Below are 14,501 nucleotides of genomic sequence, written 5' to 3' on the forward strand. Positions count from 1 at the left end.
TACTCAGCATTCAACGTTCAATACCAAACACCCAGTTCTCGAGCATACCTCACTTCCGAATTCCCTACCCCTAGCACTCAACCAAAGAGTTAATCTCCCTACTCACTGGCCTCTCTCTGTCTTTCAAATAGACTACTCCCATCAAAGCCTTACCCAACCCATGGTTTTTAAAACCGACCCAGAAATAGAACTGCTATGGGCACCATTTTCTGATTCGGCGGTTCAACCATTTGGGTCGAATGGTTCGACCCGTGACATCATAAATAAATAAAAAACAAAAAATACTTATATATAATAAAAAATACTATATAAATTTAAATAAAATAAAAAATAAAGGAAAAAAACAACATATGAAGAAATTAAAATATCTAAATATAAAAATAATAAAATACAAAAAATACAAAAAAAATTGAAAAAAAATGCAGAAAATTTTCCAAAAAATATAGAAAACTTTCCAAAAAATACAAAAGAAGTAGGGGCTGAAGTACCTCCTGCAACTGGTGATGTCTGTGCACAAAATTTATACAGAGGCATAGAAAGATAATGAACGGTATAACTGTCCTTTCTTGATATTTTTCCAAAAAAGTTATTCTACTTTTGATTATTTTATAAAAATATTATTTTCTGTTAATATACAGGATAAAAAGTTGCCCCTCCACAATCAAAATTTTGAAAGCCATTATAGACCGGTGATCATTTTCTGCCCGGCCCGCAAAACCTGACTAAAATGTTTCAGACCTGGGTCCAGGCCTGCAAATTTTATTTGAGCCTGCGCTTATTGGCCCAATACTTACTGAGACAGCGCATATATGTTACGGGAATTCAAGCTGTGAACATTCTCAAAGCACAGCCATCCAGCAGCACACCTTCCCATGAATTGAACTAACATTGGGACATATTCTCGATGTGTGGTAGAATGACATTCTTTCAGAATTTATAGCACCTGTAATATTAGCATAAAATCAGGCCCAGCCAGACCTGGGTTTATGTTTCAGGCTCAAAACCAATGTCGGACTAGAACTATTGCCCTTATTACAGGGGCAAAGCTCCTCAGACCGGCCCATAGTAAACCCCTGGCCCTCTCACAACCAATTCAACTTTCCTCTCTGTCGGGAATTAAGGGGATGTTTGGTATTAATGTATTTATTTAATAAACATTATGTAAAAAAAAAACCTAATTTTTGACATTTTTCTAATAAACCAATTTTTACATTAATTAAAAACCAATAAAGTAAAAAATAGTTGGTTTTTCCTGATCAGTCGCAGCAATGCACCTTTCGATTTCCTTTCATCCGTACGTTGTGTGTTTTCCACGTGTAGTCAAGGAAGACAAGGGAGGAGGAATTCTTGTCCATCCCATGCGTCACGCCTGTCCTACCCGAGATCCACGCGATAATTGTCGCCTGATATTAGTCAGAAGAAAGGGATATCCTCCAATCCGGCACTGACACGAAACAGTGCCAGCTACTGTATCACGGAGATGACCACCTAAAAGACCAACAGATCAAAGTCGATATCTCGGGTAGAGCCCACCCGGCGGCGGTCCAACCTCGTTTCACCAAAGACCTGTCAAATGTCTTATGGTGTATATTTCAAATCTCTTCTTTTCATGGTGATTTCAAATCTCCTCTATCTCAACACCTGTCACATGTTAGATTGGTTGTCCTTCTGTCTACTGTCTGTGTCTGATGCGTGATCAATTAATGTGTTCTTCTACGCGGGCCCTACAGGTTTTAAGGATTTTTACAGGGGATGAGCTGTATTTGGGCCTCAAGTTACAATCGTCCATGGCGGGCCCATACATCATGATGATTTTCTAATTTTCTTCTTTCTTTTATCACACATGCTTCATAGTTGAAATGCGCAAGTGGATAGGAGGCTGTTTGTTAAAACGTCAAATTGGCGTTTCTTACTGCTAAGGGGATGAAGTCTAATCATTCTGGCTACAGTGATTCTCATCACATAAATCTCTCATTAATTTATAACGATGAGCCAACAACTTTTCATGTACTAAAAGCAACCTAGTGTAACTTGGGATGGGCTGAAACATCTTTTATGAGCTATACATGACAAATCTCAAGATAGAGAGAGCAATCTCGGCCTTTGGATTGATTGACAATGATTTATGTGTTGAGATTTATTTATTTTTTTTTCATTTAGTACTTTTGGGTCCAAGACCCAACAATTTATGTTTGATTTTATGTTATTAACATCAACCGCCCTATTAAGGGCATATTGGTTATTATATTCTCTTTTATTTAATAAGTATATAAGCTATTAAGTGGGGCGAGCCAGATTGGCTTTTGGCTTCTCCCCTCTCTTCTTCTCTTTCTTCTTTTCTTTTCTATTAAGAAACTCTTCTTTTCCTTTCTTTTATTTCTGCTATCAAATCAAATTATAGTTCTGAATTTCTTATTTGGTATTAGAGCACCTTTTTAGCTAAGATTTTTTCAAGTTTTCCCCCAAGCAGCCTTAAATCAGTGATTACGTGGTGAATTAGAGAGCTGATCGAAAACTTAAAAAAAGGCCCAATTTTTGGTGGATCTAGAACCCCTTGTGTCAAATCTTGGGTTGATCATTGAAATTAAAAAAACTAAAAAGGAGGAAGTAGGACTCAAGTTTTATTGGATATATTCCTTAATGTTTTCCAAAAGGGGGAAATTCAATTTCTAGTGATTTCTAAGGTCTTGAGAGGGAGCGGCAACCTCTTTTCCTATTTCTATCGGTTCCTAGGAGGCTAAGAATCTCTCTGAGTGAAGGTTTTTTGGTGACATTAGTTTGGTTGAAGCTTCTAAAGGATATCAATTTGTTTTTAGAGGTTTTTACTTGTCTACAACTAAATTTTAAATTGTTCTGGGAATTATGGAGGGTGGTAGAGTAGAACACAAGTCTATGGGTGAAATGTGACCAAGTGTAGGTAATACTTGAAGGGATTAGAGATCCATCATATGGATGGCCGAACCCTGCAGGTAGGTTAAGCGAAATTTCAAAAATTTCCTCTTCTTTCATCTGGAAATCACATTCCCTGTTTTAGAAAATCTGTATTTTCAAGGATCAATCTTGAACCATAAACCGAACCAGATCTCAAACCAGAAGCAGGAGAGGGATATACCTGATACGGAGAAATAATATCTCCCAATGGAGGTGTTCACGCCCAAGGAAGGAACAAAAAACTGCTCCCACTGAAGATGGCGCAGTGTAGGATGAAGCAGAATCAACAATGTACATCCAACAAACCGAACACTTCACAAGAATTCGCTGGAGGTTGTGAGCACAACTTCAGATCAGCCTTTCTCAAAAAGCTGATATCAAGATCCAATTTTGATCGTTTCTGCTTGAAAGAGGAGATCGAACTAGCAGTTATGGTGGCGACAGGAAGGATGCGACAAGGAGAAAATAGCTTAGTCTCACTGGGTGCTATGTTCTCTCTCTGATTTGAATGTGATGATCTTCTAAAAGCTACCGTCCCCTTCTCCTTTTATAACCTTAAAGGGATTATCTCCTAATCCCATTAGGAGTTGCTGATCCAAATCATATTTGGATCTGAATTCCCTTTAAGAGATAAAGATAGACCCTTATCTTATCTGCAAATTAGATCAACCATCTCCTAATCTTATCAGGAGGTTTCCATATCTGAATCTGTATTCAGATTTGAACTCTCTGAGTGGACAGGATAAGACCCTACCCTATCTGCTAATCTAATCTCAGATTTGTTCATTTATTTAATTGAACAAATCAGCCCAGTTCGAAATGGGCTTTAAGCCCAATAAGTATATGTGCTCACTTAGCCTTCCAAACTGCTGCCTAGTTGGGCTTCCTTGTATGGCATGGGATCCAAGCATTAATTTACACATTAGCCACAAGGGTTTGACCCAACCTTTGTTACAAGGCCTAGTCGAATTCACTAGAAAGCCCAGTGAACCCCCTAAGCCCATCACATGGACTCTATGGGCCCAACACTTACACTAAGTGGTGCCTCGGCCAATCCACCTAGTAACACCCAGGGACTATGGGCATATGCAAGATTAGCTCATCAGATATTACCCTCAATGGTCTTACACTTAACCTCTCAGCCCATAACGATCATACACTGCCCGACAAGAGAGGATCTCTCCCTCGGCTACAAGGAACAGTGCTGAACTCTCTACTCACATGGATCCCGGGAATTAAAACCTTTTTGCAAACAATTTGAAACCGTAATATATATTTATATCCGTATATAAAATATATTTTGCAAAACAAATCTCAATGATTGAAATCGGCTGCCGGTAGTCTTGGTTTCCATCATTACCTTTTTCCGACAAAGGGGCTGATCCTGTCACTATGATCACCCACTCAGATGAATTCTCAGACTGTCCCAACAAACCCAAGTTTTGACCCCTCTAAGGATCTCACTGGTTGGCATATCAAAGATAGCCCAATCCGACACCTAGTGTAGTATCATAATCGAGTCTAGGGGTCAGGTGTAACTTTCCAGTTTTTCCCACTAATCTCCAAGGTCCAGGGCAATACTGGAAATTTGGTCTGGCTCAGGATTTCAAGTAAACCTACACTGCATGTGCTTTGGGTCTCACCCTGGCAGCTAAGAAAGGCTACCCCAACACTTGGCGGCACACCAGTGTCAGCCTTAGCAGGATAAATCTCCCCATACATATCCAACGACTGTGAACATTATAAACTAACATGAATCTCGTTAAGTGTCTAGTCTAAGGGTATTACACATAAACATACCACAAGAACATGAATCAAATATGTACTTTATTCATTTACAATAAATGTCATAAGTACATCAATCTAATTGGAGCTAAGGGCATACAACTGTCTAACAGCTCCCACTTGCACTTAGGTCCAATCTGGTATAAGCCGGAGTCCCAAACTTTGCACGTGTTCCTCAAACACTTTCTGTGTTAATAGTTTAGTCAATGGGTCTGCTACATTTTCCGCTAATACTACCCTCTGAATCAGGACGTCCCCTCTACCAACAATCTCCAGCAGTACATGGTACTTCCTCTTGATGTGCTTCGACTTCGAGTCGGCTCGTGGCTCCTTAGCCTGAACAATCGCTCTGTTGTTGTCACACAACAATGGGATGGGTGATGTGCTGGACGGAACTACTCCCAATTCGCGAATGAACTTTTTCATCTACACGACTTCCTTGGTAGCTTCACTTGCGGCAATGTATTTGGCTTCGGTTGTGGAGTCTGCCATGGACCCCTATTTGCTGCTTTTCCAGTAAGCAACACACAATCCTATCATGAAAACATACCCAAATGTAGACTTTTTATCATCTGGATCCGACTGGAAATCGGCATCAGTATACCCCTGGATCTGTAGTGAGCTACCATCGAAAACCAGACAAAACTCTTTTGTCCTTCGAAGGTACTTAAGTATATTTTTCACAGCGGTCCAGTGCTCCTGCCCTGGGTTGGCCTGGAATCTGCATACCACACTCACTACCCGAGCAATGTCAGGACAAGTGCACAACCTGACATACATGATGCTCCCTACGACTGAGGCATAGGGAACGTCCTTCATGCCCTCAATCTCCTCAGAAGTCTTGGGAGACATCTTTTTGGAGAGAGTAACTTTGTGCCTGAAAGGAACATTTCCCTCAATCTCCGCTTTGATCTATCTCTATAGAGTCGAAGACCCAGTATATAGGAGGCTTCTCCAAGATCTTTCATGGAGAATTGCTATGAAAGCCATACTTCCACTGTAGTCAACATTCCTATATCATTTCCAATGAGTAGAATGTCATCATCATACAGAACTAAGAACGCAACATTATCCCCACTGGACTTCCTGTAAACACAGGGTTCATCCGGGTTCTGCTAAAAGTCAAACTTTTTGATGATAGAGTCAAACCAGATGTTCCAACTCCTAGAAGTTTGCTTAAATCCATATATGGATTTATTTAACTTACATACCATGTGTTCCTGACCCATAGCTATGAAACCTTACGGTTGCTGCATATAGATAGATATCTTTAGTAAGATTTCCATTCAGGAACGCAGATTTGACATTCATTTGCCAAATCTCGTAGTCATGGTATGCTGTTACAGTTAGTAGGATCCGAATGGATTTAAGCATGGCCATGGGCGAAAAGGTTTTCTCATAATCGATGCCCTCTTTCTGAATATACCCTTTCACTACTAGACGAGTTTTGTAGGTCTCAACCTTACCATCTGGTTCCTTCATCCTCTTATAGATCCATTTGCAATCAATTGCTTTTACCCCGGGGGGTAGATCCATTAGAGTCCAGACTCCATTGGTCTCCATTGAGTCCATCTCAGCTCTCATGGCATCTACCCACTTCAGGGAATCTATGTCCAACATAGCTTCCGCATAAGTCACAGGATCCTCCTCACTAGTCAAGGCTTCCACCAAGTAACTATCCTAGTCATAGCCAAAATGGACTAGTGGCTTGGATACCTGGGTAGATCTTCTAGGTTGGTCAATACCTGGAACCTGTGGGACACCTCCCACTGACCCTGAGCTCTCCTCATCAAGAACTATTTCCTGATGATATAAGTCCAAGATATAATCATTTTCCAAGAATTGTGCATTACAATGGCATAACACCTTCTGCTCACTTGGATCATAGAATAGGTAATCCACTGAGCCTTTGGGGTAGCCTATGAATAGGTAACGACTGGTCTTGGATTTCAACTTGTCCGCACTCGTTCTTTTAACATGTGCAGGACAACCCCAAATCTTCAAGTGTCTAACACTTGGTTTCTTTCCGGTCCAAAGTTCGTATGGAGTATTCAGAACCGATTTGGTTGGAACCCGATTCAACACGTAAATCACAATCTCTAATGCGTAATCCCTAAAGGATGTGGGTAACTATGAGTGTACGAGAAGTGACCGGACCATATCCAATAAGGTTATATTCCTCCTCTCTGAAACACCATTAAGTTGTGGTGTAGCAAGAGGAGCCAACTATGGTACTATCCCGTTGACCTTCAAGTAGTCCCTAAATTCGTCAGAGAGATATTCGCCTCCTCAATCTGATCAAAGGGCCTTAATTTCTCTCCCTAATTGTTTCTCGACCTCTTGTCTGAAATCTTTAAACTTTTTAAAGGATTTGGACTTGTGTCTCATTTGGTACAAGTAACCATACCGAGAATAGTCATCAGTAAATGTAATGAAATACACGTACTGGTTATGAGTCCTAACATCACTATGTATAAGGTCAAGCATGCCTGTACATCTTTTAGGCTTACCGTTAAATGGTCGTGTTGTCATCTAATCTTGAAGCCAAGGCTCACAAGTGGGAAGATCTTATATAGTTAGAAAATCCAAAGGACCATCCTTTACCAGCCTTGTGATACGGTCAACACCGATATGGCCAAGTCGGTAATGCCACAAGCACGTGGGATTAACTGTATCACGATTTTTTTTCATAGGGATATCAGCCGACGTAGTTTCGGCTATGTTAGTTTTTAGAGAATGATGTAGAACATAGAGACCGTTCTCCAGTTCCCCATATGCGACCAATCAATTGTTTTTTTTAATTGTAATCCTATTACTAAAGAAGACAGAATAACCATCAACACACAGTTTTGAGACAAAAATCAAATTTCTTCTTAAATTCTGTATATAAAGACAATCTTTAAGTATAATTATTCCTTCTCTAAAAAATAACTCTACGATTCCTATGGCCGCAACTGCAACACTTGCAGAAGTTCTCAAGTAAAGCGTTATTTCTCCTTCACTTAGCCTTCTACTTACCTTGAACCCCTACAGTGAGTTACACACATGAGTTGAAGCCCCTTAGTCAATACACCAGGACACAAAAGCAACCAACAAATTGGTTTCTGTGACACAAGATTCGAAATTACCTTTCTTGGGCTGAGGATAGTTCCTCTTCCAGTGGCCGGTCTGCTTGCAATAATGACAGGCATATGATGCCTTGTCTTTTCTCTACTTCTTGGGTTTGGTAGCCTTCTTCTGGGGCTTTCTTTTTGCCTTCCCCTTCTTGCCCGATTTGCTTGCTTCAAGAAGCATGGCAATGGGCTCATCCTTCTTAATCAATTATTTAGCCCTTCGCAACATATTGTTGAGTTCTGCAAGCTGACATTTAGCTTGTTCATGTTGTAATTCATGATGAATGGATTGAAGGACGGAGGCAAAGAGTTGAGAATAACATCTATCTAGGTTACCAAATCTAGCCCGGATCCAAGAGCCTCCAATTCGTTAATATAACCCATTATCCGAAGATAATGGTCGTGAACTTGTTGGCCCTTTGACATCTGCGCGGTCATGAACTGCTTCAATACCTTTTGTCGAGTAGAACGGTTATGCTCTTCATACATTGTCTTGAGACTGTCCAATATGTCCTTGGCAAGTTCGATCTGATCGAATTGCCTCTGTATTGGATTATCCAATGAGGCAATGATATAGCAGCAGGCAAGGGAGTTTTTATCCTCCCATTCTTGGTAATCTCTTCTCCAGGCCCCGTGCCCTATCTCCCAGACTATCGGGGGCAGGATTATTGGCCACCTTATCCAGTTTTTCAGTGATCAAAACTAGCATAAGGTTATGGTACCAGTTGGCATAGTTTGGGCCCTTAAGCTTGTTGTTGTCAAGAAGCTTTGCAAATTGTTCGTTTCCCATTTTCTGATAGAAGAGCAAACATTGGTCCACAACCTAATTTGATTAATGTTCATTACATAGATATGGCTTTTAATCTATGTTCCATTCCCATTTGTTCATTTCCGAGATTTCCCTCCTATCTTAGTGACGGAGACAACGACTTGTCTTTGGAAATGTAGGAAACCACATAGTGTGCATGGAGCCAACTGTTTCAACTGCAAAACCCCACCACCTTTCTATGAATGATCATATCTGAAGGTATGAGAGATCCATCGTATGGACACCCAAATCTTGCGGAATAAAGGGGCGAATTTCAAAATGTTTTTTCTCCCTTTCAATTGGGAATCACATTCCCTATTTAGAAAATCATATTTTTAAGGATCAATCTTGAACTATAAACTAAACCAGATCTGAACCAAAAGGAGTATGAGAGGATTATACCTGATACGAAGAAATAAAATCTCCCAACGAAGGTGTTCACGCCCAAGGAAGGATCCAAAGACTGCTCCCACTGAAGATGGCGCAATGTAGGATGGAGCAGAATCAACAGCGTTCTTCTCCAAGAACTTTGTCCTTCGCAAGAAACAACATGATGGCACATGAGCGCAACTTCCTTCAATTCTTTCTTAGAGAACTGATGTCAAGATCGAATCTTGACTTCTCCCACAACTGGAGATCGAACTAGAGGTCTGGCGGCTGCAGGAATGAGGCAACAAGAAAGATTTTTGCAGGGATTGTAGAAATCTTTCCTCTGTGTTTTCAGCTCTGAAGAGGATCTGATTATGTCATTCTTCTAAAGGCTTCCGCCCCCTCTTTTTTGTAACCCTAAGAGATCAACTCCTAATCCAATTAGGAGCTGCTGATCCAAATCATATTTGGATCAGACCTCTCTTTAGGTGATAAGGATAAACCCTTATCTTATCTGTAGATTAGATCAACCTTCTCCTAATCTCAATAGGAGGTTTCTAGATCTGAATCATATTCAGATCTAAACTTTCTGAGTGGATAGGGTTAAGATCCTATCCTATCTGCTGATTCATCTTAGAATTCGCCCATATTTAACTTATTAAATAAGTCCAGTTCGAAATGGGCTTTAGGCCCATTAAACTTATGTGCTCACTTAACCTTCCTAACTGCTGCCCAGTTGGGCTTCTTTGTATTGCGTGGGACCCAAGCGTTGATCTACACATCAGCCACATGGGTTCAGCCAGCCTTTGTTACAAGGCCTGGCCGAATACACTGTTATGGACATTGCACCCTCTGAAACCCATCAAATGGGCTCTATGGGCCCAACACTTACCCTAAGTGGTCCCTGGGCCAAACCACCTTGTAACACCCAGGGACTGTGGGCAGATGCAAGATTAGCCCATCAAGTATTATCCTCAATGGTCTTACACTTAACCTCTCAGCCCATAATGATCATACACTGCCCGACAAGAGAGGACCTCTCCCTCGGCTGCAAGGAACAGTGTTGCACTCTCTGCTTATATGGATCCTAGGAATTAAAACCTTCTTGCAAACATTTTAGAAACCATAATATATATACTTTTATATCTCATATAAAATATACTTTGTAAAACAAATCTCAACAATTAAAATCGGTTGCCGACAATCTTGGTTTCCATCAATGAGATTGCATCCCCGATCATTACCTTTATCTGACAAAGGGGCTGATCTTGTCACTATGATCACCGACTCAAATGATTTCTCAGACTGTCCCAACATACCCAGGTTTTGACCCCTGCTAAGGATCTCACTGATTGGTACATCAAAGACAGCCCAATCCGACACCGAGTGCAGTATCATAATCGAGTCTAGGGGTCAGGTGTAATTTTTCAGTTTTGCCCATCAATCTCCAAGGTCCAGGGCGATACTGGAAATATGGTCCAGTTAATAGATTCAATTAATCCTACATTGTATGTGCCTAGGGTCTCACCCTGGTAGCTGAGATAGGCCACTCCAACCGACTTGGTGGCACCACAGTGTCAGCCTTATCAGGATAGGTCTCCTTAGACCGACCCGCTGGCTGTGAACATTCTAAACTAACACGAGTCTCATTAAGTGTCCGGTTTAAGGGTATTACACAGAAACATACCAAGGGAACATGAATCAAATATGCACTTTTATTCATTTACAATAAACTCATAAGTACATCATTCTAATTGAAGCTAAGGGCATACAAAACTGTCTAACAGCTCCCACTTGCACTTAGGTCCAATCAGGTACAAGCCGGAGTCCCATACTTTCCACGTGTTTCTCAAACACTTTTTGTGATAGTGGCTTCGTCAATGGGTCTGCTACATTTTCCATTGATGCTACCTTCTGAATCAGGACATCCCCTCTACCAACAATCTCTCGTAGTACATGGTACTTCCTCTCGATGTTCTTCAACTTTGAGTGGGATCGTGGCTCCTTAGCCTGAGCAATGGCTCCATTGTTGTCACACAACAATGGGATGGGCGATGTGCTAGACGAAACTACTCCCAACTCGTGAACGAACTTCTTCATCCACATGGCTTCTTTGGCGGACTCACTTGCGGCAATGTACACAGCCTCGGTCGTGGAGTCTGTAGTGGACCCCTGTTTGCTACTTTACTAGCAAACAACACATGATCCTATCGTGAAAACATATCCAAATGTAGACTTTCTATCATCTGGATCCGACTGGAAATCGACATCTGTATACCCTTGGATCTGTAGTGAGCTACCGTCGAATACTAGACAAAACTCTTTTGTCCTTCGAAGGTACTTAAGTATATTTTTCACAGCAGTCCAGTGCTCCTGCCCTGGATTGGCCTGAAACCTGCTTACTATATTCACTGCTTGAGCAATGGCAGGACGAGTGCACAACATGGCATACATAGATGCTCCCTACGACAGAGGCATAGGGAACGTCTTTCATGCTATCAATCACCTCTGAAGTCTTGGGGGACATTTTCTTGGAGATAGTTACTCTGTGCTTGAAAGAAACATTTCCTTTCTTGGAGTTTTCCATGCCGTATCTTTTGACTATTTTGTCAATGTAAGCAGATTGGGATAATCCTATTATCCGCTTCGATCTATCTCTATAGAGTCAAAGACCCAGTATATAGGAGGCTTCTCCAAGATCTTTCATGGAGAATTGCTGTGAAAGCCATACTTTCACCGTAGTTAACATTCCTACATCATTCCTAATGAGTAGAATGTCATCAACATACAAAATCAAGAAGGTAACCTTATCTCCACTGTACTTTCTGTAGACATCGGGTTCATTCGAATTCTGCTTGAAGTCAAACGATTTGACAGTAGAGTCAAAATAGATGTTCCAACTTCTAGAAGCTCGCTTAAGTCCATAAATGGATCTATTAAGTTTACATACCATGTTTTCCTGACCTGCAGCAATGAAGCCTTGTGGCTACTGCATATAGATATCTTTAGTAAGTTCTCCATTCAGGAATACAATTTTGACATCCATCTGCCAAATCTCATAATCATGGTATACTACTACAGCTAGCAGGATCCTAATGGATTTAAGCATGGCCATAGACGAAAAGGTTTCCTCATAGTCGATGCCCTCTTTCTGAGTGTACCCTTTCGCCACTAGACAAGCTTTGAAGGTCTCAACCCTACCATCGGGGCCCTTCTTCCTCTTGTAAATTCATTTGCAACCGATTTCGTTTACCCCAGAGGGCGGATCTACTAGAGTCCAGACTTCATTGGTCTCCATTGAGTCCATCTCTGCTCTCATGGCCTCCACCCACTTCTGGGAATCTATGTCCAGCATACCTTCCGCATAAGTCACAGGATCCTCCTCACTAGTCAATGTTTCCACCAGGTAACCATCCGGGTCATAACCATAACGGACTGGTGGCCTGGATACCCGAGTGGATCTTCTAGGTTGGTCACTACTTGGAATTTGTGGGACATCTCCCACTGCTCCTGAGCTCTCCTCATCAAGAACAACTTCCTGACAATGGGTGTCCAGGATATAATCGGTTTCCAAGAATTGTGCATTTTGACTGCAGAACACTTTCTATTCACTTGGGTCATAGAATAGGTAACCTACAAAGCCTTTTGGATAGCCTACAAATAGGCAACGGCTGGTCTTGGATTCCAAATTATCTACACTCATTCTTTTAAAATGTGCTGGACAACCTCAAATCTTCAAGTGTTTGACACTTGGTTTCTTTCTGGTCCAAAGTTCATATGGAGTATTCAAACCGATTTGGTTGGAACCCGATTCAGCATGTAAATCGCAGTCTCTAATGCGTAACCCCAAAAGGATGTGGGTAACTCTGAGTGTATGAGAAGCGACCGGACCATATCCAATAAGGTCCTATTCCTCCTCTCTGAAACACCGTTAAGTTGTGGTGTAGCGTAGGAGCTAATTGTGATACTTTCCCATTGTCCTTTAAGTAGTCTCTAAATTCGTTAGAGAGATACTCGCCACCTTGATTTGATCGAAGGACTTTAATTTCTCTCCCTAACTGTTTCTCGGCCTCCTTTCTAAACTCTTTGAACTTTTCAAAAGATTCAGACTTGTGTCTCATTAGGTACACGTAACCATATCGTGAAAAATCATCTGTAAAGGTGATGAAATACACATGTTGATTATGTGTCCTAACACTCAGGGGACCACATACATCAGTATGTATAAGGTCAATTGTGCATGTACATCTTTCAGGCTAACCGTTAAATGGCCGATTCGTCATTTTGCCTTGCAGGCAAGGCTCACAAGTGGGAAGATCTTCTATAGTTAGAAAATCCAAAGGACCATCCTTTACCAACCTTGTGATTCGGTCAACACCAATGTGACCAAGTCGGTAATGCCACAGACATGTGGGATTAACTGTATCACGGGCTCTCTTCTTGGGGATTTTAGCCGATGTAGTTTCGGTTATGCTAGTTTCTAGAGAAGGATGTAGAACATAGAGACCATTCTCCAGTTCCCCGTATGCAATAAATCTATTATTTCTTTTAATAGTAATCGTATTACTAAAGAACACAAAATAACCATCTGCACATAGTTTTGAGACAGAAATCAAATTTCTCCTTAAATTTTGTACATAAAGACAATCTTTCAGTACAATAGTTCATTCTCTAAAAAGTAATTCTATGGTTCCTATGGACGCGGCTGCAACAGTTTCAGTAGTTCCCAAGTAGAGCGTGACTTCTCCTTCACTCAGCCTTCTGCTTACCTTGAACCCCTGCAATGAGTTATACGCATTAGTTGAAGCCCCAGAGTCAATACACCAGGATGCAGAAGCTACCAATAAGTTGGTTTCTATAACACAAGTTTTGAGATTACCTTTCTTGGATTCCAGGTAGGCAGGACAATTCCTTTTCCAATGGCCGGTCTTCTTGCAAAAATGGCAGGCATCTAATGCCTTGTCCTTCCTCTGTTTCTTGGGTTTGGTAGCCTTCTTCTGGGGCTTTCTCTTTGCCTTCCTTTTCTTGCCCAATTTGCCAGTTTCAACAAGCATGGCAATGGGCTCATCCTTTTTAATCAATTCTTTGGCCCTCTACAACATATTGCTGAGTTCCTGCAAGCTGACGTTCAGCTTGTTCATGTTATAGTTCATGATGAATGGATTAAAGGATGGAGGCAAAGAGTTGAGAATAGCATCGGTCTATGTTACTAGATCCAGCCCGGATCCAAGAGCCTCCAGTTCGTTGATATAGCCCTTCATCCTTCGACAATGGTCGTGAACTTGTTGGCCCTTGGACATCTACGTGGTCATGAACTGTTTCAAGACCTTCTACCGAGTAGAACGATTCTGCTCTTCGTACATTGTCTTTAGATTGTCCAATACATCGTTAGCAAGTTCGATCTAATCGAACTGCCTCTGAATTGGATTGTCTAAAGAGGCAATGATATAGCAGTGGGAAGGGAGCTTTTCTCCTCCCATTCTTGGTATTCTCTT

The sequence above is a fragment of the Nelumbo lutea genome, chromosome 2 (genome assembly GCF_056320005.1).
Source record: "Nelumbo lutea isolate HS-2025 chromosome 2, American lotus-T2T, whole genome shotgun sequence".
In the NCBI taxonomy this organism is placed as follows: domain Eukaryota; kingdom Viridiplantae; phylum Streptophyta; class Magnoliopsida; order Proteales; family Nelumbonaceae; genus Nelumbo; species Nelumbo lutea.